Source organism: Artemia franciscana, chromosome 10 (assembly GCF_032884065.1).
Source record: "Artemia franciscana chromosome 10, ASM3288406v1, whole genome shotgun sequence".
Lineage (NCBI taxonomy): Eukaryota > Metazoa > Arthropoda > Branchiopoda > Anostraca > Artemiidae > Artemia > Artemia franciscana.
In genome coordinates, this window is record NC_088872.1 from 44,007,731 (window position 1) to 44,031,347 (window position 23,617).

The window sequence follows — 23,617 nt, forward strand, 5'->3', positions numbered from 1 at the left end:
TAAAAAAAAGTACTGCTCATTGGTTTTAAATGCAGCATCATTTACAATCAAATAATTTTTTTCTTTCCCCCTTTTTAATTAGCTAGGACTCTAAGCACATGTGGAGTAAAAATCCCCTGATCCGTGCCTTCCTCTACCTAAAATCTCGGAGCTGCAGCGATATCGCCATAGTTCCTATAGTTTTTTTATGCCTTTTTTTTCGAAATTATTGTCCGTAAAATGCCATCTTCAAAAATAGATTTTGTGCGTAAATGCATTTATAGAGCAAAGTTCACTTAATAGGCTTACACCTCACAACTGTGTCTTGGTAAACTAGAAACAGCCCTTTGGAACTTTTAGTGTGATTAAAGCCAACAAAATTGACCTAGAAATAGCAAATCAAAGAAGTACCTGAGATAAGTCAATCAGTCTACTTATTTAGTGTTGTTCTGGAAGTGCTTAGCTTTCCGCGGTTATGTACATCCCATTTCAGTTCTATGCTTTGCTTTTCATTGAAAAATAGGATACCCCTAAACGTTTGCTATTTGTGTAACAGTTCTTGTGTCAAATAAAAAATTGAGACCCAACTCACAATGACCATTGAGGACGTCTTTTATTGCTTTTGCAGCTTTCTTAGTTCTTGTTAAGCTTGTTTCTAGTTATTTATCCCTTGTTATCTTGCTAATTCAGATAATTTTTCATGCTCAATAATTTTTGGCTTTTGAGACTTGACTTTGTGAAATCCATGACTTAGCTTGACCAAATTTTCTCTGGATGTCCGTCTTTGCACTATTGTTTCAAACAGTTCGTGGTAACGAACTGTAGTAAGGAGCGACCCGGCTCAATAGTAAACGAAACTCTAAAAAACGGAATTTCGATGCTAGAAGATATATCAAAAGAATCAGATTTTTATGCTGCTTTTAAATATATAAGTTTCATCAAATTTAGTCTTTGTCATCAAAAGTTACGAGCCTGAGAAAATTTGCCTTATTTTGGAAAATAGGGGGTAACACCCCCTAAAAGTCATAGGATCTTAACGAAAATTACACCATCGCATTCAGCGTATCAGAGAAATCTATAGAAAAAATTTCAAGGTCCAATCTACAAAAATGTGGAATTTCGTATTTTTTTGCCAGAAGACAAATCACGGGTGCGTGTTTATTTGTTTTTTTGTTGTTGTTTTTTGTTTTTTTTCCCCAGGGGTCATCGTATCGACCAAGTGGTCCTAGAGTGTTGCAAGAGGGCTCATTCTAACGGAAATGAAAAGTTCTAGTGCCCTTTATAAGTGACCAAAAAAATTTGAGGATACCTAGGCCCCCTCCCACGCTCATTTTTTTCCCAAAGTCAACGGATTTAAATTTTGAGATTGCCATTTTGTTCCGCATAGTCGAAAACCATAATAACTATGTCTTTGGGGATGACTTACCCCCCAAAGTCCCTGGGGGAGGGGCCGCAAGTTACAAACTTTGACCAATGTTTACATACAGTAATGGTTACTGGGAAGTGTACCGACGTTATCAGGGGGATTTTTTGGTTTGGGTGTGGGGTTCAGGGGAGGGGGCTATATGGGACGATCTTTCCTTTGAGGAATATTTCATGGGGGAAGAGAAATTCAATGAAAAGGGCGCAGGACTTTCTAGCATTACTATAAAAAAAAACAATGAAAATATAAACATGAAAAAGTTTTTTTTCAATTGAAAGTAAGGAGAAGCATTAAAACTTAAAACGAACAGAGATTATTACGCATATGAGGGGTTCTAAAAATACTTTAGCATAAAGAGCGAGGTATTTAGGAGGAGATAAATACTTCGCTCTTTATGCTAAAAAATTTTTAAATAATTTCAACTATTTATTCTATGGCCTTTCTGATTCAAGGGTCATTCTTAAAGAATTGGGATTAAAACAAGATTTAGTGTGAAGAGCGAGGTATTAACGAGGGGACCAACCCCCTCATATATATAATCAAAAATATAAGAATATAAAAGTTTGTTACGTAAGTTAATTCTTAAGTTACGTATTTTTTTTACTAATAAAAACGTTCGTTAAAAATTAAAAGATCTAGTTGCCTTTTTAAGTAACCGAAAAATTGGAGGGCAACTAGACCTCCTTCCCCACCCCTTATTTCTCAAAATCGTCTGATCAAAACTAAGAGAAAGCCATTTAGCCAAAAAAAGAATTAATATGCAAATTTCATTTTAATAATTTATGTACGGAGAGCCAAAATCAGACATGTATTAATTCAAAAACTTTCAGAAATTAAATAAAAAAAACAAGTTTTTTTAAATGAAAGTAAGGAGCGACATTAAAACTTAAAACGAACAGAAATTACTCCGTATATGAAAGGGGCTTTTCCTCTTCGACACCCCGCTCCTTGCGCTAAAGTTTGATTCTTTCTCGCAACTCTACTTTTTAAAACAATAAAAAACTTTAGCGTAACGAGCGGGGTGTCGAGGAGGAAAAGCCCCTTTCATATACGGAGTAATTTCTGTTCGTTTCAAGTTTTAATGTCGCTCCTTACTTTCATTTAAAAAAACTTGTTTTTTTTATTTAATTGTAATTAGAAGCAAAAAATAGATTCCTACAGAATATTGAAAACTTTTGAATTCCTTGCCGGTACTTAAAAGACATATAACATATAACTTCAGCAGTTTCTCAGATTCTTTTGCTAGTCTAGTGGCCTTTGGGTTAATCCACGAGTAGATTATCTCAAGTTAGTGAGGGCATTCTTTGTGCTTTAACTATTGAAATAAAAGCTTTAATAACAAAAGTATTTTGATAGGCTTAAACCTTGGGTAAAGTAGTCCTTATAAGCAGTGTTAAGAAGATAGGGGTAATTTTGAGGATACCTAGGCCCCCTCCCACGCTCATTTTTCCCCAAAGTCAACGGATCAAAATTTTGAGATAGCCATTTTGTTCTGCATAGTCGAAAACCATAATAACTATGTCTTTGGGGATGACTTACCCCCCACAGTCCCTGGGGGAGGGGCTGCAAGTTACAAACTTTGACCAATGTTTACATACAGTAATGGTTACTGGGAAGTGTACCAACGTTATCAGGGGGATTTTTTTGGTTTGGGTGTGGGGTTCAGGGGAGGGGGCTATATGGGAGGATCTTTCCTTGGAGGAATATTTCATGGGGGAAGAGAAATTCAATGAAAAGGGCGCAGGACTTTCTAGCATTACTATAAAAAAAACAATGAAAATATAAACATATTTTCAAAATTTGAAAATATGTTTTGTTCAGTACCTGAATATAAGATTTAGTCTACAGTAAATGTACCACAGTAACATTTAGTAACACGCTTTACCTACAGTAACACGCTTGTCCTCATTCTTAGATCATAGAGACAATTTTTGCTCCAAGGGAAAGTAACATTAATATTTACTTAAATTTGCTAGCTCTTTAGTAATTATACTTTGGTTACTGGCCACTGTGTTTTTTATTAATCTACGATAATACAATTCTATCTGTTTTCAAATATTTTTTAGTTTAAAAGGCACAGAACAGTTAAAGACAGCTCACAATCTTGCATGCAACACATAATATCCAAACGGCACTATTTGACGAGGCAAGGCTGCTAAAATGCATAGATTGTATACTAATTGACAATTACGCATACGTCGTCAAGTCCCTAAAGCCACGCACGAAAATAATCCGCATCACAAAAAGGAATTTCCGCATTTCTTAGCTTCAACTTGAAATTGAATTTTGCAAACCACAAAACAAAAATTTTTCGTCATTAATAAAACCAAAAACGAAGCAGTCAGTGCAATCTGGTGCATGTGACTAGCTTCCTGCAACAATAAAAACTATGCTAAAAAAGCAGAAACATGGTTCACAACGCAGTAGATTTAGCTGCATCACTTCCGGTTTGCAGCTATATCAAGCTGAATGGTTGCAAACAGTTTGTGGTAACGAATTGTAGTAAGGAGCGACCCGGCTCAATAGTAACCAAAACTCTAAAAAACGGAATTTTGATACCAATAGTTACATCAAAAGAATTGCATTTTAATGCTGATTTTAAATATATAAGTTTCATCAAGTTTAATCCTACCCATCAAATGTTACGAGCCGGAGAAAATTTGCCCTATTTTAGAAAATAGGGGGAAAGACCCTCTAAAAGTTATAGAATCTTAACGAAAATCACACCATCAGTTTCAGCGTATCAGAGAACCCTACTGTACAAGTCTACAAAAATGTGGAATTTCGTATTTTTTGCCAGAAGACAAATCACGGATGCGTGTTTATTTGTTTTTTTTCTTTTTCCCAGGGGTGATTGTATCGACCCAGTGGTCCTAGAATTTTACGAGAGGGATCGTTCTAATGGAAATGAAAAGTTCTAGTGCCCTTTTAAAGTGACAAAAATTTGGAGGGCACCTAAGCCCCCTCCCACGCTCATGTTTTTCCCAAAGTCGTCAGATCAAAATTCTGAGATAGCCATTTTATTCAGCATAGTCAAAAACCTTATTACTATGTCTTTGGGGACGACTTGCTCCGCCACAGTCCCTGTGGGAGGGGCTACAAGTTACAAACTTTGACCAGTGTTTGCATATAGTAATGGTTATTGTAAAGTGTACATGTGTTTTCAGGGGGATTTTTTGGTTGGGAGGAGGGGTTGGAAAGAGGGAGCTATGTGGGGGAAACTTTCCATGGAGGAATTTGCCATGGGGGAAGAAGATTTCCATGAAGGGGGCGCAGCACTTTCTAGCATTATTTAAAAAACAATGAAAAAACAATTATGAAAAAGTTTTTTCAAATGAAAGTAAGAAGTAGCATTAAAACTTAAAACGAACAGAAAATATTACGCATATAAGGGGCTCACCTCACCTTAATACCTCACCCTTTACGCTAAAGTATTTTAAGTAATTTCAACTAATTATTCTACGGCCTTTGTGATTCAGAAGAAAAAATTTAAGCTTTGATGTAAAGAGCGATGTATTGACGAGTGGGCGAACCCTCTCATATACGTAATAAAAACATAAGAATATAGAAGTTTGTTACGTAAACTAATTCGTAAGTTACGTATTTACTAATGAAAACGTTTGTAAGAAATTAAAAGTTATAGTTGCCTTTTTAAGTACCCAAAAAATTGGAGGGCAACTGGGCATCCTCCCTCCTCCTTTTTTCTCAAAATCATTCGATCAAAACTATGGCAGAGCCCTTTAGTCAAATAAATAAATATGCAAATTTCGCTTTAATTACTCATCTGCGGAGAGCCGATATCAAAACATGGATTAACTAAAAAACGTTCAGAAATTAAATAAAAAAAAACAAGTTTTTTTTAACTGAAAGTAAGGAGCAACATTAAAACTTAAAACGAGCAGAAATTACCCCGTATATGAAAGGGGCTGTTCCCTCTTCAACGCCCTGCTCTTTACGCTAAATTTTCTACTGTTTTAAAAAGTAGAGTCGAGAGAAAGAGTCAAACCTTTGACTCTTTTTTCAAAGAGATCTTTGGAAAGTTCGCAAGACAATTTATTAGAACTAGTTTTTTAGACATATATGCGACATAGATTGCGAAGTAATAATGTTTGCTCATTTCAAGTGTCAACTTTGCTCTTATCAAACAGTTCGTGGTAACGAACTGTAGTAAGGAGCGACCCGGCTCAATAGTAACCAAAACTCTAAAAAATTGAATTTTGGTATCAATAGCTACTTCAAAAGAATCGCATTTTAATGCTGATTTTAAATATATAAGTTTCATCAAGATTAGTATTACCCATCAAAAGTTACGAGCCTGAGAAAATTTGCCTTATTTAGGAAAATAGGGGGAAACACCCCCTAAAAGTCGTAGGATCTTAACGAAAATGACACCATCAGATTCAGGGTATCAGAGAACCATACTGTAGAAGATTCAAGCTCCTATCTACAAAAATGTGGAATTTTGTATTTTTTGCCAGAAGACAAATCACGGGTGCGTGTTTATTTGTTTGTTTGTTTTTTTTTTCCCAGGGGTCATCGTATCGACCAAGTGGTCCTATAATGTCGCAAGAGGGCTCATTCTAACGGAGGTCAAAAGTTCTTGTGCCCTTTTTAAGTGACCAAAAAAATTGGAGGGCATCTAGGCCCCCTCCCACGCGCATTTTTTTCCCAAAGTCAACGGATCAAAATTTTGAGATAGCCATTTTGTTCAGCATAGTCAAAAACCATAATAACTATGTCTTTGGGGATGACTTACTCCCCCACAATCCCTGGGGGAGGGGCTGCAAGTTACAAACTTTGACCATTGTTTGCATATAGTAATGGTTATTGGGAAGTGTACAGACGTTTTCAGGGGGATTTTATTTTGTTTGGGAGTGGGGCTGAGGAGAGGGGGCTATGTTGGAGGATCTTTCCTTGGAGGAATCTGTCATAGGGAAAGAAAAATTCAATGACAAGGGCGCAGGATTCTCTAGCATTACTATAAGAAAACAATGAAAAATAAACATGAAAACGTTTTTTCAAATGAAAGGAAGAAGTAGCATTGAAACTTAAAACGAACAGAGATTATTACGCATATGAGGGGTTCTAAAAATACTTTAGCATAAAGAGCGAGGTATTTAGGAGGAGATAAATACCTTGCTCTTTATGCTAAAGTATTTTTAGTAATTTCAACTATTTATTCTAGGCCTTTCTGATTCAGGGGTCATTCTTAAAGAATTGGGACAAAACTTACGATTTAGTGTAAAGAGCAAGGTATTAACGAGGGTACAAACCCCCTCGTATACATAATAAAAATATAAGGTTATGAAAGTTTGTTACGTAAGTTAATTCTTAAGTTACGTATATTTTTTACTAATAAAAACGTTCGTTAAAAATTAAAAGTTCTAGTTGCCTTTTTAAGTAACCGAAAAATTGGAGGGCAACTAGGCCTCCTTCTCCACCCCTTATTTCTCAAAATCGTCTGATCAAAACTAAGAGAAAGCCATTTAGCCAAAAAAAGAATTAATATACAAATTTCATTTTAATAGTTTATGTGCGGAGAGCCAAAACCAAACATGCATTAATTCAAAAACGTTCAGAAATTAAATAAAAAAACTAATTTTTTTAGCTGAAAGTAAGGAGCGACATTAAAACTTAAAACGAACAGAAATTACTCCGTATATGAAATGAGTTGTCCCCTCCGCAATCCCTCGCTCTTTACGCTAAAGTTTGACTCAATTCTACTTTTTAAAACAATTTAAAGCTTTAGCGTAAAGAGCGAGGGATTGCGGAGGGGACAACTCATTTCATATACGGAGTAATTTCTGTTCGTTTTAAGTTTTAATGTCGCTCCTTACTTTCAGCTAAAAAAATTAGTTTTTTTTAATTAATCTTCCATCAGAAAAACGTCCATCAGAAATGTAAATGTAGTTTATATTTTAGACTATATCTAGCGTAACTGACTGAAAAAATTTTGCTTAATATTATTACTATCACTCTGTTCATGCAATTTTACTTGGATTGCCTCAACATTAGCAAAATTACCAAACATTTAAAATCGATAAAATACGTGGCTACAGACTCCATTAAGATTTTAAAGAGCTGGAATTTCGTTTATTTTTATATTGTATATTACTATTTTATTTGCTATTATCCCATTGAACGAGTTTATTCATGTTAACATGTTATATTTTTCGTGAAACTCACTGTCTCATGTCCAAGTTTCAAATTAATTTAAAAATTCATTTCAAATTCAGAGCTTAGTATTGGTTGTTTTAGTGTCAGAAACTTTTCTTTTATTAAGATTCCTTTATTCGTGACTGCTGCTTGAAAACCCACCCATTCGTTTAAGGAAACAATCCAATTTTCATTCCAAATTAATTAACAAAGGAGAACTTAAGACTTGACACAAAAATAAATGAACCATAACCTTTTGAAAAACGCTCCAACCTGACTTTTTTAAAACGAATTAAGGAAAACATTAATTCAAATTGTCTCAAGGTATTTACATCTTTGCTAAAAACGTAGAGTAGATTAGAGTGAAGTAAAAGAGGTAAATTTATTTCCTTATAATTTCTTTTTTAATTGAATTTGTTTTATCCACAAAGTTAAAGACTGTTCTCTTATATCTAAGCTTTATGTTAATACATAATAGAGTTCTCTATAATTATGCATGCATAGCTACTATTTATCTCAGAGTATATTAGTTTTTAGAGGGCAAGGGATGGAGAATATAGTTACTTAAAAGTTTGATTGTACTAAAAAAAGGCAATAACTAAGATGTTAATGTATAGAATATTAGAAATTCTTTACCAGAAAAAGAGCTTCACAATCTGGAAATAGCGTACATTCTGTTTAGTGGCAAGATAATTGCAGCTAACAGTATACCCTGGCTGACGAAACAGCTGACGTAGATCATATCAAACAGTTCGTGGTAACGAACTGTAGTAAGGAGCGACCCGGCGCAATAGCAAACGAAACTCTAAAAAACGGAATTTTGATACTAAAAGATACATCAAAAGATTCGAATTTTTATGCTGATTTTAAATATATAAGTTTCATCAAATTTAGTCTTTGTCATCAAAAGTTACGAGCCTCAAACACCCCATCAAAAGAAACACCCCCTAAAAGTCATAGAATCGTATCATGATCGTATCGACCCAGCTGTCCTAGAATGTTGCAAGAGGGCTCATTCTAACGGAAATGAAAAGCTCTAGTGCCCATTTTAAGTGACCAAAAAAATTGGAGGGCACCTAGGCCCCCTCCCACGCTAATTATTTTCCTAAAGTCAACGGATCAAAACTCTGAGATAGCCATTTTATTCAACGTAGTCGAAAAACCTTATAACCATGTCTTTGAAGACGACTTACTCCTCCACAGTCCCCGTGGGAGGGGCTACAAGTTACAAACTTTGACCAGTGTTTACATATAGTAATGGTTATTGGGAAGTGTACAGGCGTTTTCGGAAGGATTTTTTGGTTGGGGGGGGGGTTGAGAAGAGGGGGATATACTGGGGAATTTTTCCATCGAAGAATTCCATGTCATGGGGGAAGAAAATTTCCATGAAGGGAGCGCAAGATTTACTAGCATTACTTAAAAAAAAAACAATGAAAAAATAAATATGAGAAAGTTTTTTCAGCTGGAAGTAAGGAGCAGCATTAAAACTTAAAACGAACAGAAATTATTACCCATATGAGGGGCTCACTTCCTCCTAATACCTCGCTCTTTACGCTAAAGTATTTTTAGTAATGTCAACTATTTATTCTACGGCTTTTGTGATTCAGGGGTCATTCTTAATGAATTGGGACAAAATTTAAGATTTGGTGTAAAGAGAGAGGTACTGACGAGGGGGCGAACCCTCTCATATGTGTAATAAAAACATGAGAATAAAAAATTCTTTACGTAAGCTAATTTATAAGTTACGTATATCTTTTACTAATAAAAAGATTCGTAAAAAAATTAAAAGTTCTAGTTGCCTTTTTAATAAACCAAAAAATTGGAGGGCAACTAGGCTTCCTCTTCGCTCTTTTTTTCTCAAAATCATTCGATCAAAATTGTGAGAAAGCCATTTAGCCAAAAAAAAAGTATGCAAATTCCTCTGCGGAGAGCCAAAATCAAAACATGTATTGATTCAAAAACATTCAGAAATTAAATAAAAAAAACAAGTTTTTACAACTGAAAGTAAGGAGCGACATTAAAACTTAAAACGAACAGAAATTACTTCGTATATGAAAGGGGCTGCTTCCTCATCAACGCCCCGCTCTTTACACTAAAGTTTTTTACTGTTTTAAAAAGAAGAGTTGAGAGAAAGAGTCAAACTTTAGCGTAAAGAGCGGGGCGTTGAGAAGGGAACAGCCCCTTTCACACCCTTAGTAATTTCTGTTCGTTTTAAGTTTTAATGTCTCCCCTTACTTTCAGTTAAAAAACCTATTTTTTTTTAATCATCATTAACAAGGGTGAACGAAAAGTTAGGAGCGGCATGTGTAATAGTAGCGAGAATTTTTAGGAATAAAATAGCGATAAAAGTATATATGTTAAAAGAATTATTGCTTTTAAATGCTTTATTATGCTTGGTCTATCCTGGTTAAAAGTAAATGGAAAAGGATTGTATCAATCACTTCACTAATAATACCTCAGTCACAATACCTATTTGGCTGTTTTCTGGGAATGTCTTTAAGAAGCTCAAACTTCAAAACAATAACGATATAATATTTTTATGCATTTTAATAATGAGCTACAATAGTAAAATTTCGTGCGATCTAAGATGTCGAACGCTCATATGTACGTTTAACTTTAATGCCTGGGCAACATTAGTTACACTTGTCGATGGAAAACTAATCGTGAATTTTGTTTGTTTTCTGAAAATTGCAAATATTGTAGTCCAAAAGAAGACGGAAAGAGTGCAGCCATTTGCAGCATATTTGAAACAGTCAAAACATCTGTGCACAGGTTTTTTCTACAGTCCTTTCCGCTTTCTCCTCTATAAAATTTTTCAAAGCTTCTCTCCCCCAGAAATAGTTTTATGGAACTTATCAAACAGTTCGTGGTAACGAACTGTAGTAAGGAGCGACCTGGCTCAATGGTAAACGAAACTCTAAAAAACAAAATTTTGATGCTAAAATATACATCAAAAGAATCGGATTTTCTTGCTGATTTTAAATATATAAGTTTCATCAAATTTAGTCATTGTCATCAAAAGTTACGAGCCTGAGAAAATTTGCCTTATTTTGGAAAATAGGGGGAAACACCCCATAAAAGTCATAGAGTCTTAACGTAAATCACACCATCCTATTCGGCGTATCAGAGAACCCTATAGAAAAAATTTTCAACTCCTATCTACAAAAATGTGGAATTTCGTCTTTTTTGCCAGAAGTCAAATCACGGGTGCGTGTTTATTTGTTGTTTTTTTTCCTTTTCCCCGGAGGTCATCGTATCGAAAAATTGGTCCTAAAATGTCACAAGAGGGCTCATTCTAACGGAAATGAAAAGTGCTAGTGCCCTTTTTAAGTGAGCAAAAAAATTGGAGGGCACCTAGGCCCCCTCCCACGCTCATTTTTCACCAGTCAACGGATTGTGAGATAGCCATTTTGTTTCGCATAGTCAGAAACCATAATAACTATGTCTTTGGGAATGACTTACTCCCCCACAGTCCATGGGGGAGGGGCTGCAAGTTGCAAACTCCGACCAGTGTTTACATATAATAATGGTTATTGGGAAGTGTACAGACGTTTTCAGGGGGGATTTTTTTTTGGTTTTGGGGGTGGGGTTGAGGGAAGGGGGCTTTGTGGAAGGATCTTTCCTTGGAGAAAAATGTCATGGGGGAACAGAAATTCAATGAAAAGGGCACAGGATTTTCTAAAATTACTATAAAAGAAAACAATGAAAAACTAAACACGGAAAAGTTTTTTCAATTGAAAGTAAGGAGTAGCATTGAAACTTAAAACGAACAGAGATTATTACGCATATGAGGGGTTCTAAAAATACTTTAGCATAAAGAGCGAGGTATTTAGGAGGAGATGAATACCTCGCTCTTTATGCTATAGTATTTTTAGTAATTCAACTATTTATTCTACGGCCTTTCTGATCCAGGGGTCATTCTTAAAGAATCGGGACAAAACTTACGATTTAGTGTAAAGAGCGAGGTATTAACGAGAATACAAACCCCCTCATATACATAATAAAAATTTAAGAATATAAAAGTTTGTTACGTAAGTTAATTCTTAAGTTACGTATATTTTTTACTAATAAAAACATTCGTTAAAAATTAAAATTTATAATTGCCTTTTTATGTAACCGAAAAATTGGAGGGCAACTAGGCCTCCTTCCCCACCCCTTATTTCTCAAAATCGTCTTATCAAAACTAAGAGAAAGTCATTTAGCCAAAAAAGGAATTAATATACAAATTTCATTTTAATAATTTATGTGTAGAGAGCCAAAATCAAAAATGCATTAATTCAAAAACGTTCAGAAATTACATAAAAAAACTAGTTTTTTTTAACTGAAAATAAGGAGCGACATTAAAACTTAAAACGAACAGAAATTACTCCGTATATGAAATGGGTTGTCCCCTCCACAATCCCTCGCTCTTTACACTAAAGTTTGACTCTTTGCCACACTTCTGCTTTTTAAAACAATTAAAAGCTTTAGCGTAAAGAGCGAGGGATTGCGGAGGGGACAACCCATTTCACATACAGAGTAATTTCTGTTCGTTTTAAGTTTTAATGTCGCTCCTTACTTTCAGTTAAAAAAACTATTTTTTTATGTAATCTTCATTAAGCGCACATTGCGGAAATTAGGGTTACATTTGTCACGAATTCTGATTGATAGAAGTTCTTGATTTCTTTTTCTGTTTAATGTTTATGCCTAAAATAAGGCTACTACGCTTAAAGGTGTATTTATTATGACAAGACATCAAATTTTAATCAATCATTAGTAATTTCATAATTTTAGTTTGCTAAAAATTTATATTTTTGTAAAGCTACAAAAAAAATATTGCCAAAAGATTTTAGCAGCAAGTAATGAAGACACATTGTTCATCGCCACTTTTAATTAAAATAAATTAAAATTATTAATTAAATTAAATAATTATTTAAATTAAATTAATTATTTAATTAAATTATTAAAATTAATTAAAATTTTAATTAAAAGGCCTGTTTTTAGTGCTACGAATTATCCCCTTTTGGTCCCTAAAAAAAAATTTCTTTGAGGATTCAAAGCAAAAGAATTCAGTTATTTTATTTTTGAAGGTATGTGACTGAAATTTTCTTGAGATTTCTTGGGACCTTTTCGAAACTTTTTGCCCTTTCTGCAGCACAAATAAAAGTTTCGAGAGTTTCTTGAATATAAATAAAGAACAAAAATAATTCGCATTTGCTTTCATTCCTTCGCCGGCTATTGTTACAGCATCTTTAGAGATAAAATAACAAACCAACTCAAGATGATAAGTCAGGATATTTCCCCACTTCTAAAGTTATTGACATAACTACAGTGGAAAGAATAAACTGAATAAGATTTATCTCGTCTTTGTTCTATTGATTATAATATGATGTGTTGTATTCATTGAAATGATATTTGGATATTTGTATGATTCGTCTGTGCATCAATTTATGATGTGTTGTCTTGCGCGTTTACTTTGTGTGTCATTTACTTTTTTATTGTGTGTTATCCAGTTATTTTTATTATTATATTTTACTTTGGGAGCTGATACGCATTGTGGCTTTACGCTTCAATAAAGTCTTAGTGGATTTGTATCATTTTTTATACTACTTTGAAAAAGTTAAATCAGCTTTATCTTTCCACAGAGACTATCTATCTTGACTTTACTCCAATTAGCCATGGCTCTCAAGTTTTTCATCACCTCCGCCGAGTTGATAATTCAAAAATCAACTGACTTGTCACATTAGGAAGGTTCTAAGTAAGGGCAAAGCTGAGGATTCCCCTACCAAAGTATAATCATAGTTCGCCATCTTTTATTGAAATGTACTAACTGTTTACAAACTCTATAATGAGAAAAAATTGCGTGCATTGAGGTTCCTGGAACAACATAAAAAACACACAATTTTACAAATACTCTCTTTTAAAAATATGGAAACCTAGTAAGACACTGATTGCAAAAACATATTGGAAACATAATCGCATCCAGGTACCCGTTGTATAACATTACATGATCGTTTTAAGATTAGTGACTGGGTGGTAGTGCAAGATATCATAAGATATATAACAAAAAACTTACAACAAATATACGACGCGGATCCCTGCAAAGCCTCCACGGCCAGGTTAAATTATTTATATTGTAAGATAATAATTTGACCCAAATTATGTATTGCATGACTGAAACTTAATTTATGAAGTAAAATTAGTCAGTAAGTGATACAACCTTATTCATGTTGCCAAGTTTTGATTTTTACATTTCTATGTACAATTGTATATGCTTGTTTATACATTGGAGTTAGATATAAAAGTTAACTGATAAGAGATTCCTTCGTGCATATGCGTTAACTGTCAAACAGTTCGTGGTAATGAACTGTAGTAAGGAGCGACCCGGCTCAATAGTAACAAAACTCTAAAAAATGAAATTTTGATACCAAAAGCTACATCAAAGAATCAAATTTTAATGATGATTTTAAATATATAAGTTTCATCAAGTTTAGTCTTACCCATCAACAGTTACGAGCCTGAGAAAATTTGCCTTATTTTAAAAAGTAGGGGGAAACACCCCCTAAACGTCATAGAATCTTAACGAAAATCAAACCATCAGATTCAGCGTATCAGAGAATCCTACGGTAGGAGTTTCAAGCTCCTATCTACAAAAATGGGGAATTTTGTATTTTTTTTTCCAGAAGGCAGATCATGGATGCGTGTTTACTTGTTTGGGTTGTATTGTTTTCCCAGGGGTGATCGTATCGACCCAGTGGTCCTAGAATGTTGCGAGAGGGCTCTTTCAAACGAAAATAAAAAGTTCTACTGCCATTTTAAGTGAAAAAATAATTGGAAGGCACTTAGGCCCCCTCCCACACTAGTTATTTTCCAAAACTCAACAGATCAAAATTCTGAGACAGCCATTTTATTCAACGTAATCGAAAAACCTTATAACTATGTCTTTGCGGACGACTTACTCTCCCACAGTCCTAAGTTCTTAATGGGAAGTGTACAGACGTTTTCAGGGAGATTTTTTGGTTGGGGGAGGGGTTGAGAAGAGGGGGATATGTTGGGGGAACTTTACATCGAGGAATTTGTCACGGAGGAAGAAAATTTCCAAGAAGGGAGCACAGGATATTCTAGCATTATTTAAAAAAAAAAACAATGAAAAAATAAATATGAAAAAGTTTTTTTCAGCTAGAAGTAAGGGCAGCATTAAAACTTAAAACGAACAGAATTTATTAAGCATATGAGGGGCTCACCTCCTCCTAATACGTTGCTCTTTACGCTAAAGTATTTTTAGTAATTTCGACTATTTATTCTACGACTTTTTTTATTCAGGGGTCATTCTTAATGAATTGGGACAAAATTTAAGCTTTAGTGTAAAGCTCTCATATATGTAATAAAAATCATATATGTAAACCCCCTCATATATGTAATAAAAATATGAGAATACAAAAGTTCGTTACGTAGGTTAATTTATAAGTTACGTATATCTTTTACTAATAAAAACATTAGTAAAAAATGAAAAGTTCTAGTTGCCTTTTTAAGTAACCAAGAAATTGGAGGGCAACTAGGCTTCCTTCCCCGCTCTTTTTTTTCTCAAAATCATTATCGATCAAAACTATGAGAAAGCCATTTAGCCGAAAAAAAATAAATATGCAAATTTCGTTTTAATTATTCCTCTGCAGAGAGCCAAAATCAAAACATGCATTGATTCAAAAACGTTCAGAAATTAAATTAAAAAACAAGTTTTTTTTAACTGAAAGTAAGGAGCGACATTAAAACTTAAAACGAACAGAAATTTCTTCGTATATGAAAGGGGCTGCTTCTTCATCAACTCCCCGCTCTTTACGCTAAAGTTTTTTATTGTTTTAAAAAGAAGAATTGAGAGAAGGAGTCAAACTTTAAGTGCAGCCCCAAACTAAAGAGTAGCCCCTTTCATATACGAAGTAATTTCTGTTCGTTTTAAGTTTTAATGTTGCTCCTTACTTTCAGTTTAAAAAAACATGTTTTTTTATTTAATATCCTGACAGACCGCACCTAGGTGCCTATAAGATCAAATTCCCCTGGGAGAAAACAAGAGGATATCCAAGCCCCAATTTTGCCCTGATGAGTTTTTTGAAAATATTTAGGTATTTGTGCGTTCCATTAAACGTTGTAAGGTTCTGCTTATAGCTTACTGGGATTTTCATGAAGAGTACTATACAGTAGTTAATTTATGTTTACTATAAGGGTGTTCTATTATTATTTATTCGATGTTCGCGCTTACTAATCATAAGTTGAACTGCCCTTGGAATTTCTATGATTGCTATGGCTATTGAGTGGCTATTGAAATTTGGTTGCTATTGAGTGGTTTTGCTTGATGCAGGGCAATCTGGTAAGGGTATACCATTCTAGGTAGGTAGGTAGGTAAGTTTTATTTTATCCACAATACAAACATAAATAAAAAAATGACAACACTAATAAATTGTTGCAGCAAAAAGAAAGTCCTAAGGACTTGTGCTGCAATTTCATATTATGATTTACATCTTATAAATAAATATCTAAACATAACATCTCATGATTAACCACCTAGCCTATCTTATATATAAAAAATAACAACACATACACATGAACAAAATACAACAAAATAATCATATTAAATATCATTTACCGGTATTCAGTCCCCACCCCACATCAATAAACTGCAAAAAAAAAAAAAAGACATCAAAAACCTTCTGCCCTTCAAAACCTATTACTTAAATAAAACATTTTCAATTTATTTTTAAACCCATATAAAGTGACAGACTCCCTGATGCCAGCCGGCAAACTATTCCAAACAGAAGGCCCCAGATTCCGAACCACATATGATGATCGAACTGTTTTTCTTTGTTCATGGCTTAAAAGTTGTGAATTTCTTGTATCATAATTATGGTACTCCTGATTCATGGAAAAATAATCATGAAAATACTCAGGGCATATATGTTTCATGCTCTGGAACACAAAAATTGATGCCTGGTAGTCACGAATCTGACCAACATTTAAAACATTACACCGGGAAAAGCTAGCAGTAGTTTTGGATTCAACCTGCTCTTTTATGTCCGCAATCAATCGAATGCTTTTATTTTGCAAAATCTGGATCCTTTTATAATTAGAGAAGAAATTACTAGCCCAATGAACACAACCATAGTCTATATAAGGATGAACAAGGGAAAAATAAATGATTTTTAAAATCTTGAACGGAAAAGTTTTTTTTACACGCCTCAAAATTCCTAGACCCCTAGCCATTTTAGCACCAATAACACTGCAATGCTTTTTCCAACTAATATTATTATCTAAATAAAACCCAAATACCTAATTTCAAAAACTTGTTTAATGGGTAAATGTCCAAAAAAAATGTTATTATTATCATTAAGTAACCTACCTGTTCTACTAAATATAATGTAATTTGTTTTAGATGCATTAACTGCTAGGGAACTACCTATTGTAAAACTGCGCAAACGTTCAAGTGCCAAATTAGCCTTATGTGCAACCTGCACCAAACAACTACCAATTACTGTTATCGCAGTGTCGTCCGCGAAAGAGGTCAGCGCTTCAACTCCAACATGTGAAGCCAACGAATTAACATAAATAAGATAAAGTAGAGGTCCCAGCACGGAACCTTGAGGCACTCCACACTTAACACCGAACTCTCTGCTTGATATATCTGATAAAGCAACTTTGATAGTCCGGCCATGCAAATACGATGAAAACCACTTTACACAAGTACTACCTAACCCAAGCCCACTTAGTCTACTAAGAAGAGTATTAAAATCAACAGTGTCAAAAGCCTTACGGAAATCTACAAAAACAGTTAAAGGAATCATATTATTTTCAAATGCATTATCAACAAAACTTAAAAGATGGTGTACTGCATGACTAGTGGAATGTTTACTTCTGAAACCAAACTGTCCATTATACAAAATTTTCTTCGAATCCAAAAAATCATACAATCGTTTATAAATAACTTTTTCATAAATTTTACTAAATAAAGGTAAAATGGAAATTGGTCGCCAATTACAGGGTTCTGAGGGGTCCCCACCTTTATGTAAAGGTATGATTTTAGATTGTTTCAGTTCCGACGGGAAATGCCCTTTAACCATTGAGAGATTAATTAAATGAACCAGTACCGGTAAAAGATACACCGACACATAATTAAAAGCCTTTAGGTTCAATCCATCTACACCAGAAGAATTTGATTTAAGGCTACAAACAATTTTTTCAACTTCTTCTACATTACATGGTACAAATTCAAACCCATTCTGCATGCTTGAAGGATTTACCTTAATTTTGACGGCACAACTACCTCTAGACACTTCATTCTGTATAACACTACCAATTTTCGAAAAATAATCACCCATGTAATTTGCTATTTCCAATTTATCATGAATAATTCTATTACTAGTTTTTAAATTAGTTATACACATATCTTTTTTTTCACATCCTATCACTTCACGGACAATTCCCCAAGTATCTTTTATATTACCCTCCTTAATCTTCAAACGGTTTAAATAATACTCATTCTTTGCATTTCTTTTTGAATTATTTACATAATTTCTCAACTCTTTAAACTCATTTAAAATCATTTCAGATGTATTATCAAGATATTGACAATACAACTTATTTCTTTGTCTTATTAAACTCAAAATTTCATCATTTATCCACGGCTTTCTCGGTTTAGCTTTCTTGCAATTAATTTTATTCAATGGGCAATTTTTCTCAAACACAGGGTAAAGAATATCTGAAAAAATGTTAAAAGCTTTTGAAGCATCATCCTTTTCATTGTAAACCACCTCCCAATCCAACGAACTAACTTCATTTTTAAATTTAGCCAGATTAACTTCTTTCATGTCACGCCGAAGAATCTTGTTTTTTCTTTTAATTTTACAATGTGATAACTTCTGCAACAAACAAAGAAGCGGTAAGTGGTCCGAACCAGAATGGATTAATACATCACACATGCTATCTTCCACTATAACTTCAGTGACGAAAACATTATCAATCAAAGTTGCAGAATGGTCTGTTAATCGGGATGGGATAGAATTTAATGGGAAAAGACCAAATGAAAGCATGACATTAAGGAAATCCAAATTTTTGGCTTGAAGATCTAATAAATCAAAATTAAAATCACCTATGATTACAATTTTATCAAAATTTCGATTTATTTCAGATATTAAAATTTCAATTTCCTCTAGGAAAAAATCCGGACTAGCACCAGGGGGTCTATACACCGATGAAATAAGAAGTGGATTATTATTACTTGTCACTATTTCAATAGCAAAAGTTTCAATCTTACCTTCAATCCATAAAGATAAATCTTCCCTTACTTTAAATTTTATATCATCCTTGATTATGAATGCTAAACCTCCCCTTCCCATCAATGACCGGTTCTTGGAAATAAGTGTGTAACCTGGAAAATTAAACAACGAAGCAGGACATTGTTCACTAATAAATGATTCACAAATACCTATCACTTGCACCTCACTGTTAAGTTTATTAATTATATCAACTACATCTTCATGTGAAGTAGTTAAATGACAATTCCAGTGGAGAATCTGGAATCCGGACAGCATAACGGGTGTACTCACATCATCTACTGCAACATATTTACTAAGCCTTGCAGGCTGTTTATCCGAAAATTCCGACCGGCTACCAACATCACTCGACAAAATATTATCCAACGAAAAGCGATTTTTTTCTAACTGAAGTAATCGTGAAAACATTCATAAATAATTTATCCTACTTCCTATTAAAGAACTATTACTACGAAAGAATGTAAATACTAAAGTACACATTTATAACTACTAAAACGAAAAAAAACAACAAAAAAACTCAGATTATATGTCGTCACAACTCCACAGTCGGCGTGTCCGAGCGTCATTTCCAGATCGAGCGAAAATACGGCCGTGATCGGACCATACGTTGTGGTTACCTAACCTATCACGAGCCAGTTGCAGAATTACTCGTCGCTTCTTAGTTAAACTTTCAGACACAAATATACCAGATTTGGCCAGTTTGCTCTTAGCAGCAAATACCTTTCTAGCCACATCCTTAGACGAAAACTGGGCGAGTACCGGTGCAATCATATCAGGCCGCGTAGGATTCTCTGGAAGGGTAAATCTATACACTTTAGTTAGTTCCGAAACATAAACTTGTACGCCCATCTTGTCCGAGATAATATTATTAATACACGATTTTACATCAACACCCGGAGCTTGTTTGACACCACTGAAAATAAGTGAATCCAGCCTATTTTCCTGCTCAATATCGTCAAGTCTACTTTCGATCTTTTTCACTCTCTCTTCGAGTATCATGAAGCTGTTTTTTAGTTATTTTAGTTGCTTTTCGATAAAATCAAATTTTGGCGAGTATTCCACCATCAAAGAATCATATACGTCAGATATCATTGATTCAGCCGAGTGCGGGAGTTGATTTTTTATGCGATCGGAAACTTTACGTGAGATTTCATCCCTGAGATTCGCTTTTACAGCTTCCAATTCTTGTTGAGTCTGAGTTAGTCTCATGTTCAGGTCAGAAGATTGGTTGCCTATATCCGGGCTTGAATTTGACGGATGATTTTTCGAAAGATGTCCTGGTTGTTCAGTGCTGTTAGAAACAGTGCCCTTGCGCTTAGGACGGGACGACATCGTAAACTACTAATTAGTAACTCTAATTAACATGAGACAAAGACTTACACGCAAGGGGGGCTTTTTTACGACCCCCCAGCTTCAAATAGTGCCAGATATTATCCAATTAGGTTTGCAGCAGGCTAATCCAAATCAATTTCCTGCATCCGATATGACACGAACAAATTATAACACTGGTTAAACGAGTTTAGGTGTTTTCACTATGAATGGCGGATAGCAACGTCATTTTGACATTGTGACATTCGAGCAATTTGTTTCACCAATCCAGTTCATATTCACTGTCTAGTAAGGAAATTGAATAAAATTTTAATGCGTTATGTGGTTTCTATTTTTTATACTATTTTTTTTTATCTGAACAATCAGTTTTCGTTGAGCTAGATTCTACTAAATTCAAGGGAATATTATATTTGATCTTAAAACAGTAAACAAAACCACAGGTTTTCCAATTTGTTCTAATGTTTCAAGTGAAGCAATAGTTTAATCTAGGTAATTTGAATTCTTGATTCGGAGACAAGGACTCTTGGGCAATTAGTGGTAAGTGGAGCAAAAGTGTTAAGTTCTGATGGTCTGATTTAATTAGGAAAGGATCCAAGAAAGGGTGTATTCATTTTACGTAATTATGCTTCTTAAATTCCAAAGTAAAAAATTGCCTGGAAACGTTTCTTTCGATAAGAGGGCAGCAAATTTCATTCCCAATGAGAATGTTCCTTGTAAAAAGTTCATTCCAATTCTTCTAAAGATTAAATTTCCTTCTAAGCTTGTCACTCATTGAAACTATTCATATATTCAAAAATCCTATTTTTGATTGTGACTAAATGTGTTGTGTAATTTGTTTTGAGTAGAAGCCCTTGGCGAAGGATTCTCCAAGACTGCTGTATAAATGAATGATTTTATTCAATGACTAAACCCGTAAAGAGTATTTCACTACCTAAGCTTCAAAACACGGCACATAGAATATATCGCAAATACAGGTACAAAATACAATCTACTAAATAGCAAAAAAAAATTAGACAATATCCAGTCTTTTTGTTCGGTTCAAGTATGCTATTAAATAAAAAAAAAACTATTTTTTTTAGCTGAAAGTAAGGAGCGACATTAAAACTTAAAATGAACAGAAATTACTCCGTATATGAAATGGATTGTCCCCTCCGCAATCCCTCGCTCTTTACGCTAAAGCTTTTAATTGTTTTAAAAAATAGAATTGTGGCAAAGAGTCAAACTTTAGCGTAAAGAGCGAGGGATTGCGGAGGGGACAACCCATTTCATATACGGAGTAATTTCTGTTCGTTTTAAGTTTTAATGTCGCTCCTTACTTTCAGCTAAAAAAATTAGTTTTTTTTTTATTTAATTTCTGAACGTTATTGAATTAATGCATGTTTGGTTTTGGCTCTCCTCACATATATGATTAAAATGAAATTTGTATATTAATTCTTTTTTTGGCTAAATGGCTTTCTCTTAGTTTAGATCAGACGATTTTGAGAAATAAGGGGTGGAGAAGGAGGTCTAGTTGCCCTCCAATTTTTGGTTAGTTAAGAATGCAACTAGAACTTTTAATTTTTAACAAATGTTTTTATTAGTAAAAAATATACGTAACTTAAGAATTAACTTACGTAACAAACTTTCATAATTTTATATTTTTATTATGTATACGAAGGGGTTTGTACCCTCGTTAATACCTCGCTCTTTACACTAAATCGTAAGTTTTGTCCCAATTCTTTAAGAATGACCCCTGAATCAGAAAGGCCGTAGAATAAATAGTTGAAATTACTAAAAATACTTTAGCATAAAGACCGACGTATTTATCTCCTCCTAAATACCTCGCTCTTTATGCTAAAGTATTTTTAGAACCCCTCATATGCGTAATAATCTCTGTTCGTTTTAAGTTTCAATGCTACCCCTTCCTTTCATTTGATTAAATAAAAAAAAACAAGTTTTTTAAAATGAAAGTAAGGAGCGACATTAAAACTTAAAACGAACAGAAATTACTCCGTATATGAAAGGGGCTTTTCCTCCTCGACACCCCGCTCCTTGCGCTAAAGTTTTTTATTGTTTTAAAAAGTAGAGTTGCGAGAAAGAATCAAACTTTAGCGCAAGGACCGGGGTGTCGAGGAGGAAAAGCCCCTTTCATATACGGAGTAATTTCTGTTCGTTTTAAGTTTTAATGTCGCTCCTTACTTTCATTTAAAAAAACTTGTTTTTTTTTTATTTAATATCTGAAAGTTTTTGAATTAATGCATGTCTGATTTTGGCTCTCCGTACATAAATTACTAAAATGAAATTTGCATATTAATTCTTTTTTTGGCTAAATGGCTTTCTCTTAGTTTTGATCAGACAATTTTGAGAAATAAGGGGTGGGGAAGGAGGTTTAATTGCCCTCCAATTTTTCGGTTACTCAAAAAGGCAACTAGATCTTTTAATTTTTAACGAACGTTTTTATTAGTAAAAAAAAACGTAACTTAAGAATTAACTTACGTAACAAACGTACATAACTTACGTAACTTACGTTACGTTTTATCCCAATTCTTTAAGAATGACCCCTGAATCAGAAAGGCCGTAGAATAAATAGTTGAAATTATTTAAAAAATTTTTAGCATAAAGAGCGAAGTATTTATCTCCTCCTAAATACCTCGCTCTTTATGCTAAAGTATTTTTAGAACCCTAATGCTTCTCCTTACTTTCAATTGAAAAAACTTTTTCATGTTTATATTTTCATTGTTTTTTTTATAGTAATGCTAGAAAGTCCTGCGCCCTTTTCATTGAATTTCTCTTCCCCCATGAAATACTCCTCCAAGGAAAGATCCTCCCGTATAGCCCCCTCCCCTGAACCCCACACCCAAACCAAAAAAATCCCTCTGATAACGTCGGTACACTTCCCATTAACCATTACTGTATGTAAACATTGGTCATAGTTTGTAACTTGCAGCCCCTCCCCCAGGGACTGTGGGGGGTAAGTCATCCCCAAAGACATAGTTATTATGGTTTTCGACTATGCGGAACAAAATGGCTATCTCAAAATTTTGATCCGTTGACTTTGGGAAAAAAAATGAGCGTGGGAGGGGGCCTAGGTGCCCTCCAATTTTTTTGGTCACTTAAAAAGGGCGCTAGAACTTTTCATTTCCGTTAGAATGAGCCCTCTTGCAACACTCTAGGACCACTTGGTCGATACGATGACCCCTGGAAAAAAAAAACAAAAAACAAAAAACAAATAAACACGCACCCGTGATTTGTCTTCTGGCAAAAAATACGAAATTCCACATTTTTGTAGATTGGACCTTGGAATTTTTTCTATAGGGTTCTCTGATACGGTGAATGCGATGTTTTAATTTTCGTTATGATCCTATAACTTTTAGGGGGTGTTACCCCCTATTTTCCAAAATAAGGCAAATTTTCTCAGGGTCGTAACTTTTGATGACAAAGACTAAATTTGATG

At 34.2% G+C, this 23,617-nt stretch overlaps 1 protein-coding gene and 1 long non-coding RNA gene across 2 annotated transcripts in view; one reads left to right on the forward strand and one right to left on the reverse strand.

Annotated features, from left to right (window-relative positions):
- LOC136032230 (zwei Ig domain protein zig-8-like) overlaps positions 1–23,617 on the forward strand; it is a 196,307-nt gene that overhangs the window by 90,160 nt on the left and 82,530 nt on the right. The window lies entirely within an intron of this gene.
- LOC136032231 (uncharacterized) overlaps positions 1–23,617 on the reverse strand; it is a 250,742-nt gene that overhangs the window by 66,791 nt on the left and 160,334 nt on the right. The gene's annotated exons all lie outside the window — the stretch shown is intronic.